Source organism: Anser brachyrhynchus (assembly GCF_964034855.1).
Source record: "Anser brachyrhynchus genome assembly, chromosome: 4".
NCBI classification, from domain to species: domain Eukaryota; kingdom Metazoa; phylum Chordata; class Aves; order Anseriformes; family Anatidae; genus Anser; species Anser brachyrhynchus.
Genome location: NC_137698.1, coordinates 703264 through 713373, shown reverse-complemented (window position 1 = coordinate 713373; position 10110 = coordinate 703264). Strand labels below are relative to the sequence as shown.

The 10110-nt window shown below is 48.1% G+C and overlaps 1 protein-coding gene across 1 annotated transcript in view; it reads left to right on the top strand.

Moving 5' to 3' along the window:
- The first annotated feature begins 1124 nt into the window (after positions 1–1124).
- The window catches only part of LOC308193946 (uncharacterized protein), a 257562-nt gene continuing 248576 nt past the window's right edge, over positions 1125–10110 (top strand). The window contains exon 1 of the mRNA XM_080589144.1: positions 1125–2404. The gene's annotated coding sequence lies outside the window, so the exon portion shown is untranslated. The remainder of the gene's footprint in view (positions 2405–10110) is intronic.

Here is a 10110-nt window from a genome sequence, read left to right as displayed (position 1 = left end):
CTGCTACAACACTTGGATGTACGCAAGTCGATGGGGCCCGATGGGATCCACCCGAGGGTACTGAGAGAACTGGCGGAGGAGCTGGCCAAGCCGCTTTCCATCATTTATCGGCAATCCTGGCTATCAGGGGAGGTCCCAGTCGACTGGCGGCTAGCAAACGTGACGCCCATCTACAAGAAGGGCTGGAGGGTGGACCCAGGAAACTATAGTCCTGTCAGTCTGACTTCGGTGCCAGGGAAGCTCATGGAGCAGATTATCTTGAGTGTCATCACGTGGCACTTGCAGGGCAACCAGGCGATCAGGCCCAGTCAGCATGGGTTTATGAAAGGCAGGTCCTGCTTGACGAACCTGATCCCCTTCTATGACAAAGTGACGCGCTTAGGGGACGAGGGAGAGGCTGTGGATGTGGTCTACCTTGACTTCAGTAAGGCTTTTGACACTGTTTCCCACAACATTCTCCTCAAGAAACTGGCTGCTCGTGGCTTGGACTGGCGTACGCTTCGTTGGGTTAAAAACTGGCTGGATAGCCGGGCCCAAAGAGTTGTGGTGAATGGAGCCAAATCCAGTTGGAGGCCGGTCACTAGTGGAGTCCCCCAGGGCTCAGTGCTGGGGCCAGTCCTCTTCAATATCTTTATCGATGAGCTGGATGAGGGGATCGAGTGCACCCTCAGTAAGTTTGCAGATGACACCAAGTGAGGTGCGTGTGTCGATCTGCTCGAGGGTAGGAAGGCTCTGCAGGAGGATGTGGATAGGCTGGACCGATGGGCTGAGGCCAACTGTATGAAGTTCAACAAGGCCAAGTGCCGGGTCCTGCACCTGGGGCACAACAACCCCAAGCAGCGCTACAGGCTGGGAGATGAGTGGTTGGAAAGCTGCCTGGCAGAGAAGGACCTGGGAGTACTGGTTGATAGTCGGCTGAACATGAGCCAGCAGTGTGCCCAGGTGGCCAGGAAGGCCAACAGCATCCTGGCTTGCATAAGAAGCAGTGTGGCCAGCAGGGCTAGGGAGGTGATTGTCCCCCTGTACTCGGCTCTGGTGAGGCTGCACCTCGAGCACTGGGTTCAGTTTTGGGCCCCTCGCTACAAGAAGGACATGGAGGTGCTGGAGAGTCCAGAGAAGGGCAACGAAGCTGGTGAGGGGTCTGGAGAACAAGTCTTACGAGGAGCGGCTGAGGGAGCTGGGCTTGTTCAGCCTGGAGAAGAGGAGGCTCAGGGGCGACCTTATCGCTCTCTACAGTTACCTTAAAGGAGGCTGTAGCAAGGTGGGGTTGGTCTGTTCTCCCACGTGCCTGGTGACAGGACAAGGGGGAATGGGCTAAAGTTGCACCAGGGGAGGTTTAGGCTGGATGTTAGGAAGAACTTCTTTACTGAAAGGGTTGTTAGGCATTGGAATGGGCTGCCCAGGGAGGTGGTTCAGTCACCATCCCTGGAGGTCTTTAAGAGACGTTTAGATGTTGAACTTAGTGATGTGGTTTAGTGGAGGACTTGTTAGTGTTAGGTCAGAGGTTGGACTCGGTGATCTTGGAGGTCTCTTCCAACCTAGACGATTCTGTGATTCTGGACAAGCCCTCCCTTTGGGTCGCCACAGCTTTTCTGGGCCAAGCTCTCTGCCTGGTGGAGCCCGCGGCAAAAACTGCAGTCACAAACGCTGCCAGCAGATAGGGTTGACTCGAAAGGGAGGAGGGGCAGAACCCCTGTGCCCCGCCGCACGGGCCCCCACGCCCAGCCCTGCAGCACGCGGCGGGCCGTTACAACGCGCGGCGCCGCCCTCCTGGGGAGCCCCGGAAGCCCTTTTCCAGGCAGAGGGCGGGGCGCAGCCGCCGTTGCCCTGGCAACGCCCGCCCCATGTCAGCCTCTCGCGAGAGCCGGCGGGCACGGCCTGGGCGCGCGGCTGGCGCGAGCCGCCCCTGGCGGAGCAGGGGCCCGAGGGAGCCCTGTAGCGCGTGGTCGGGGGCTGCGGCTGCGGCGGCTCCGAGGCGGCCGGCCTCGACTACTGAGCGAAATAATAAAAATACGCAGGCGGTTCTGTTTTCGGATGCGGCTTATTGGTTTCTTTGACACAGCCTAGAGCGCTCGAGAACCCAAAACACTGTAGAATTCGTTGGCAAAATCTTCGCCAACAAAGTAAAAGGTCATTTTCACTGCTTTGAAATGCCTCTGTGGTTAATGAAAAACAAATAAGCCTTAGGTATACGCTGCTGTCATGTTCCTGATACGAAATGACCGGCCTCGTTTTTCGCATCTCTCGCTGCTTGGCAAAAAGCTCCTTGAAAGTGGGGTTATCTCCTATTCTCAGAGCACTCCTAGATGATGGATACTTCTAGATGACGAATATTTCCCAGTCACATTGGTGTCTGTTACCCCTCCTTCAAGATCTTTGGATAAACAGAAGTTTTGCTGCCAGGGTAAGCTATAATTATTTTTGAAAAAGAATAAAAATGTGGTTATGTTACTTAATAAATACAGATGCAGGTGGCTGCAGGTTTATACCAAAACATACATATTCTTAGCTTGTGCTTGAACCTCTGGAAGCTTTACAGTTAAAAAAAAATAAATAAATTGAAAAAAGCACCATTGCGTGCACGGATACCTTAAAAACTTCGTGGCTCAGCGTAGTAGGGAGATGGGGATTTTCATGATTCTCTAAGGTTAATGCTCTGACAGGTTCCTCTGCATAGAGGTCTGGGGTAGGTGTTTCCCAGCCCTCCGTGCTGGTAGCACCAGGGGCTGGCAGCTGCGCTGCTGCAGGACTACTGCCGCCCTTGCTTTATTATACGGGAGCAAATAAGATCCTTTACTTCCTCCTGATGGAAACATGCACCAATTTAGCAAACAGTTTGAGCTTGAGCTGGTTAAATCATAGTAAACTTGATTATAGAAATAATAGAAGCCAGCCAAGTGCAGGCTTATTGTCAAAAAAGGTAAAATTACTTATTTGAATCCCTACTGGCTAACTTTGCAAAGTTGAGGTGGCTTAACAGTTTGGGACCTTAAGCTGCGTTCGTCTTTCAGCTAGCACATCTTGCCACATCGCCTGCTGAAATAAAGTTGAGCAAGCATTGAAACTGTACAAATGGGGTTGCTGTTGGTGCTTACGCTGTATTACGTTTTAGCCCGATTTACGGGTTGCTGCACTCATAGCAATTTCTGTTACTCCTGCCAGGCTTGTAGCTCTCTGTTGTGGAGCCTCTTTTCCTGTAGGGTTTGGGGGCAGGGAGCTATCTGAGTAACTAGATAAAGAATAACGTTGCTTAGATACGTCTCTGTGGTTCCTCAAGGAGATGGACTCTGTAGTGAGTAAAACTCTCAGCCACTAAGAAAATTGCTATTTGAATTGGTTGTCACCCAGAGAGAAAACAGAGGAAATACATCCCAGGATGTGACAGCACAAGTGCTGTCTTGAGAATGCCTGCGATAGCCCTGAAAATTTTTTCATGGGCATGTGATGACAATTCCAGCACATCTCATTACAGCTTACACAATTCCCTTACTCCAGCATCTCAGACAGCTTTCTCATGGTGTGCGTGCTGTGGTTTCACCCTGATGGGCAGCTGAGCTCCACCACGCCGCTCTCACTCCCTCCTCAAAAGAACAGTAAGGGAAAATGGAATAGAGAACGGCTCATGGGTTGAGGGTAGGACAGGAGCAGGGCTCACGAACTGCCATCAGGGACAAAACAGACTTACCGTGGGAAGGTTAGTACAATCTTTACTAGCAGACTAGAACACCGAGAAACTGAAAGCAGGTAACACCTTCTTCTCTGTCCATCCTCTCCCATCTCATCTGCCCGAGCGGTGCAAGGGGGCTGCAGTCAGTCCGGAGGACTTCGCTTTCTGCTGCTCCGTGTTGCGCTCTCTGTCCCTGCTCCATGGGGGGTCCCTCCCACCGGATGCTGTCTTTCCCAAACAGGTCTAGCGGGGGCTGCCCCCAGGCAGCAGCTCTTCAAGAACTGCTCCAACACGGGTCAATTTTTCCCCCCTTTCTTTAATCTGCCCTCACAGAGGCTTTACCAGCACTGCTCACTGGCTCAGCTCTGCCCAGCAGCAGCTCCTTTTTGGAGCAGCTGGAGCTGGCTCTTGTCCAACATGGGGCCGCTTTTGGGCTCTTCTCACAGCGGCCACCCCTGCAGCCCCCCACCACAAAACCCTTGCCACTTAAGCCAAATACGTGTGTGCGTGTTCTGAAATGAGAGTGGTTATTCCACACTTAGCAGAGAGGTAAAATAAACTGCTCAGGATACTATTTCAAGAAGACTATTATGCTATTGAGCATCATGTTACTTTCAAAGATGTGTGAAGAGCGTGCTTTATATTGCGTACAGCGGCTTATAAATTAACGTTTTACTTCTTTTACTTTCAGAGTTTCAGACTTTTATGGTTCTTGAAGTTAGAGATGTCACAGCATTTAAATAGGAAGATAAAATTTTGTTTTATATGGGCCACAGTGCAAAAATGCTCATTTTTAGATAAGCAATCAAGACATGCTAAGATGAAGCTGCCAATCAAAATAGTCCATAAAGCTAAGCACGGAGTCCCACTACAGGGGCAGAAAGCCAGCATGCAGCAGGCTTTTGGCCAAAAGTGTGCTTGGACAGCAGCCAGAGAACGGGGAAGCAGACTCAGGCCCTGCAGGTGATTTCTGAGCTGGAATAATTGTCTGTTGTGAGCAAACTATTGCAGAGCGAGCCGGGCAGGCCAGATTTTGGGGGAATTTGGATCCTGGGGAATGGCAGACATTTGTCCACTGCGTGCATACCGCACGGGCGTTTGTGGGGTTGCAGTCGGTTCTCCCAGGTGGAGGGGCTGTGCGCAGCAGTGGAGCACTGGCAGGAAGAAGGCTTCAGCTCCTCAGTTCATCTTGCAGTAGCCTCTTGTCTCCAGACAGCTGTGGAGTCGTATGGTACACGTGTGAAAATTTTGATAAACTTTTCCTTCACGATTTTCAGAGGGAAGAGGAGAAATCTTTCTGAAGGGCCATGGGTTTAGGTTTGGTTAGTTTGTCCCCTGGTGTGTTGTGGGAGGGAAAGCAGGCTCAGATTAGCATGGTAGCAGTGTGGTAGAGGTCTACAACTGCTGTGTTAGTAGCCAGAAATCTGTTCTGGGCACACAGAGCTCTCCGTTCCCGTTTGGGAGGGTGAGATGTTTAATTGATTTATGTGGCAGTGTGATGAAATCCTTTTGTTGTGATACATTTATGTATTCTTAAAGCACCTTTTCCTCATAGTCTCAGATGATGGAAAGTACGCTCAGTCTCATTTCTGTAATTCACTCATGCACCGTTTCTGGTAACTAACCGGGAATCTGCGATCGGAGACGCATTTGTGGGCTTTCTGCGTCCTAAAACACTGAGTGGTAAGCTGATGAACAACTGCTGGGGGGCACAGGCTGGCTGCTGGTTTTGCATTCCCTTCATTAAGTGGGAGGAACGCTGGCGTTTTACAGCACACACGGCTAGGGGTCAGCACCAGCTCACGTTTGCGTTTTGCCTGCGAGCACCTTTCTCGGCAGCGCCCTACGCAATACGGCCCATCTACATGGCGCACTGTTGGCGTACTCCAAGGAGATGGGCTATAATTGGCCTTCATTGATTTTGTTTTTATTGAGCTAAAATAGAGTCACAGCTTCTTAGGCAAGAAGAGCTGATTGATTTGTGGTAGGATTCAGGACTATTCAGTTGAAGAAATAATTAATTATGTTCTTATTTAGTAATTGCCAGGGTCTAAGTTTGCTCTTACCATTCAAGTCTGTACTGCTGAATTTTGTCTCTAGACTGTCTCTCCTTTTAAAAGCTGGGAAAAGGTGCCAACATACATAAGGCAGTTCACAGGAAACAACGCTCGTTATCTTGTCTACCCCTTTATTACCGGTTCTTTTTTTCCCTTCACTTCCTCCACACTTACCCAAATGCATGCAGCTCTTTCCTGATGTTAATTGATAGCTCCATTCCTGGCAATTCATTTTTAAAACTGTTCCAAGAAAACACCTTCTTAACCAGAAGCTGGAAAACATTGGAAGATAGTTGCTTTCTTTGGAAAAATTGAATAGTAATATGCTCTTAAGATTTTTCTGTTACTAACTCAAACTCTTGCCCAGATGAAATGCTGTCTTGTGTTGGGCATGGGTGTGCAACAAATACACCTGCTTAGATCAGGAGTGGGCGGGTGTTGATTACGTGTGTGCTGTTACATGCTTGTGAAGATGAAACAGTGGGGGTGTGCTTGTGTGACTGAGTTGCGGTTTTGCTGAAGCTGGAGGGGTAGTTGTTTCTTACCTTGTGCTGTTCTTACGAAGAATCCATCTTTTTAAACCTTCGGGATGTGCCTCTGAGCAGACTGTGCAGTACGGCAGAGGCAGATTTTATGAGCTGAGCTAGTAGAGTTGAAAAGAAGGTTATAATGGCCATATACAGCGAAATTAGCATTGACAGGTATCTAACAAAGATGATAATTAGTACATTTTCTCTTCGTCTTATCTTTTGCTTGCAGCATGGTATGGTGACAACATTTGTTAGTTCTTGTAAAGTGGTGGATCTTACTACGCGTACGACATTAAACGCTAATGAATTGAGTCCAAGCACTTTCAGTTCTGCTGCCAGGAAAGCAGAGCTCAGTAAATACCTTGCACCAAGCAAGTAAATGACAAAGGAACTCCCTGGACAAACAACAACCACATGTAAGAGATCATTCTTTGTAACAAATTAGTTCTTAAATAAAAGGCTTACCCAGTGGCTTCAGTGGACGAAGCCTCAGTGAGCACTCTGAAGCAGACACGGTTGCCAGTAGTAAGTAGGACACAACCCTGGAGGGGCCTCAAGTCCTTCACACGTGTGTGTTGTAGGGGCAGGAAAAACAAAAGAAAAGACTACTGGAAAAATAATAGTGGTTCAGATGGTCTTGGCTGCTGGTGTCAGTAAAGGGCCCTATATAGCTCTGAGGGAGATCGCCTCCCCCTGTGCATCTGTCCAGCAGCTCTGGCTTTTGCTGGGGAGGTGAAGCTGAAGTGCCCTGGGCTAACTCATGCCCCTTCTCCACCCCCTGTACTGGAAGGGGTGCGGCGCTGGATGTGTTCAGAGGGCTGCAGTTTGTGCCAGGAATGCATTGTGGTGGTGGAAATCTTGTAGAAACTGGGACGAAAAACTGCAAACTTGCTGTTCTTCTGTGCTTCTCAGAAATGACAGAATTTAACTTGGAAGCATCTTACCAGAATGGCCATACTAGAAATCTACCACATTAAAGTTACTCCTTTCTTTCCCTTGCATTTCCAAGAAAAAGCAGGCAGCAAAACATTTCAGTATAAAAAAAACAAACAACATTTCTTCTCCCTCATCAGTTTCTGTGGAAAAAGATCTGAAAAGATAGAAGGGAAGTAGATTTTGAAGTTTGGTTGTGAGATTTAATTATTATTATTATTATTATTATTATTTAATTCTGGAAAAATGAAAAGCTTTCTTTTCAGGAGTATTCCCTTACTTTAAAAAGTTGGATCAGATTTCTTTAGCATTTAAGTGGGGAATTCATATCGCTCAGATGTGAGCAAACTTCTTTAACCCTATCGTATGGAAGGAGCTCCAACAGAGGGAGGGAAAGGACCGAACACGAGATCTTACAATTGATATCTGAGTGGACGTGGAACACCATCATGACAAACTCACAACTCAGTAGTCGCTGCATGGGGAGAGAGCCAGCTTTGCTTCGTTGTGTGCAGCTCCAACGTGTCCACACCCCAGCAGCTCCATGAGCTGTCTGTGTGCCCCAGCAATGAAAACGCCCTCCTTTCCTTGGTGGCAAACCTGTTTTTCAGATAACTCGTCCTTGAGTGCGGTTGATGCCAATGGCCGACGCGACAAGCGCGCCTGCATTGTTAACGCCTGCAGGTCTGTGCTTTGGTGAGGGTCCCGGGCCTCTGCTGTCACCCAGCAGCCAGACCCGTCCCTGCCCATGGAGAACTGATTTCTTTTCGCTCCTTGTGTGGAAAATTGACTGTCTGCCCCACAATGTCTTCATGCTCCAGCGTGAAGGGTTCCAGTGCATGGTTTGGTGGTAGTGCAGCAACTGATCTGCTGGGAACCGTGCTTCGAGTGGGATACAAGGTGATGTGGGAGGCTGCGGCCTGAAGGAAGGGAGGTTTCTGGGGGGAAAGGGCGTCAGGAGCCAGCTGTGTGATCTGATGGCTGTACATCCAAGTTTTTTCAATATCAAGATGAAAAAAAATCAAGTTTTTTTCAAAATCAAGTTTTCCTCAATATCATGGTGGTGGTAACTACTCAAAAACCTTGACAAGAGGTGGTGAGCATTGCTTTCTGTTGGAGTGTTTTTTTGTAGAGAGTTAACTTGTGTGTCTTCTGTGTCATTTGCATCCCCATCTTGCTATTCTCTCTGCATGAGAGGTCGCAGTCATTTCAGAGCAAGGAAGATAGGAACGGGGATATTTTGCATCTATGCTTTATAGCGTTCGTTGCCTGACCAGCAACTTGATGGCACTTTTTCCTCCATTTAATTTGTGGAAGGCAGTTTTTACTGCATGTGTGTACCCCTTGGATTGGACTCACATATTTCTGCCTTGGGACGGAGGTAGTGCTTATGGCAGAACAGTGCATTCGTAAAGGTTGCCTGTTTTGGTCGGTGTTATGAACAGTTGAATCTGAATTCCAAGAACTCGAGAAGAGGTTTCCCTTGGCTTTCACTGAAAGTGGGATCAGGCCTTAAATCTGCTTAAGATTTTACATGCGTTTTACAGGCATCTTAAACTTCATGGGTCTGAGACGGACCAGAGCTTCAAAGTCTTGACACTTGTGTGAGATGGGTTGCCTCTAACAACAAAGAATTTCGTATGCTGATATGCTCTGGATAATGAATGATCAGCTTAGGAGAAGATGAGCACCTTGGGGGCTGTACAGATTATTGGACAGCCTACCCTGGAGCTTCAGCTACTGCATTGTAAAGATAACAAATGATCAACTGATCTCATACTTTGTACTTACCTTAATTGGTAGCAGCGCTTTGGCCACACTGGTTGTTGTAGCAGCTTAGGCTTAGAAGACGTGCTCTGGGGGGAGGGGAAGGAAAAAAAAGTCAAGGGGCATAGGACAAGGAACAGAAAGCGCCACCAATAAGCTTCCTCATTGGCCTGTGTAATTGTTGTGGGTAAAACGGGAGTGGAGCAGAGAGCTGGGAAAGGGGAGTACAGCAGGAATGGTCACAGCTGAGATGATGTGGAAACGCCCCCTGTGTGGAGAGAAAAGCTTGCATTGCGTCCTTCTCCCTCACCAGCTGAGCCCTCATTTTTTCTTTTTTTCAGAAGGATGCAGAACTAGGTTAAATGTCTGAAGTCTGTCTTTCACATAATACTACCACATCAGTCTCTGTAAAGAGACTGACCTGGACATCTCTGCCATTGCTGCTTTGCAAATGAATTTACGGCAACAAGTTCCAACTACAAGGGTTCTTATTGCTGTTGCAGTATTTCCTTCTCCCGGCACTGCTGCATAGGTGTTCTGAGGCCTTGGCAGACGATTAAGCCCTGGACTTCTATGGTTCAAAGGGCGAGTTACAGAAACCAGTGACTGTTAAGAGGTGATTGGCCTCGGGAAGTCCACATTAGACATGAAGTTACTTCCAATTGCTGTTGCCTCTGTCTTTGTAGGCACCAAGTAAATCCCTGTTTGCCACTGCTGGTGGTGAGGTATATAAAATAAGTTGCTGGGTCTGAAGGGAGTACGGGCGGCTGTGCAGCTCTAATGCTGTATGCAACGAGGGAACATCACAAGCAAATTTGGTCTAATGGTCTGCCAGAAATCATCAAACGTTTGTTTCACAAAATGGAAGGGAAAAGCTCTTGAACTCTGCAATATAAACCAGGGAACCAGCTGTAGAACTACATTTCTTTTCTGTAATGAAAGGATCCTATAACGACTCACGTCAGGATCACATACTGGAATAGATGGTTTTTGGGTTGTTATCTGTCACCTTGGCAGGTGAGTCTTCACTGAGACGGAGGTGGTGGTAGTAGCACCCAATGGTTAAAATTGTTCCTTTTGCTGAAATTTCTCAAAAGTTTGGAACAAAGCTCAAGTAAAGGTAGTTGAACTGCACTTGAGAAATGAAAATAAGGAA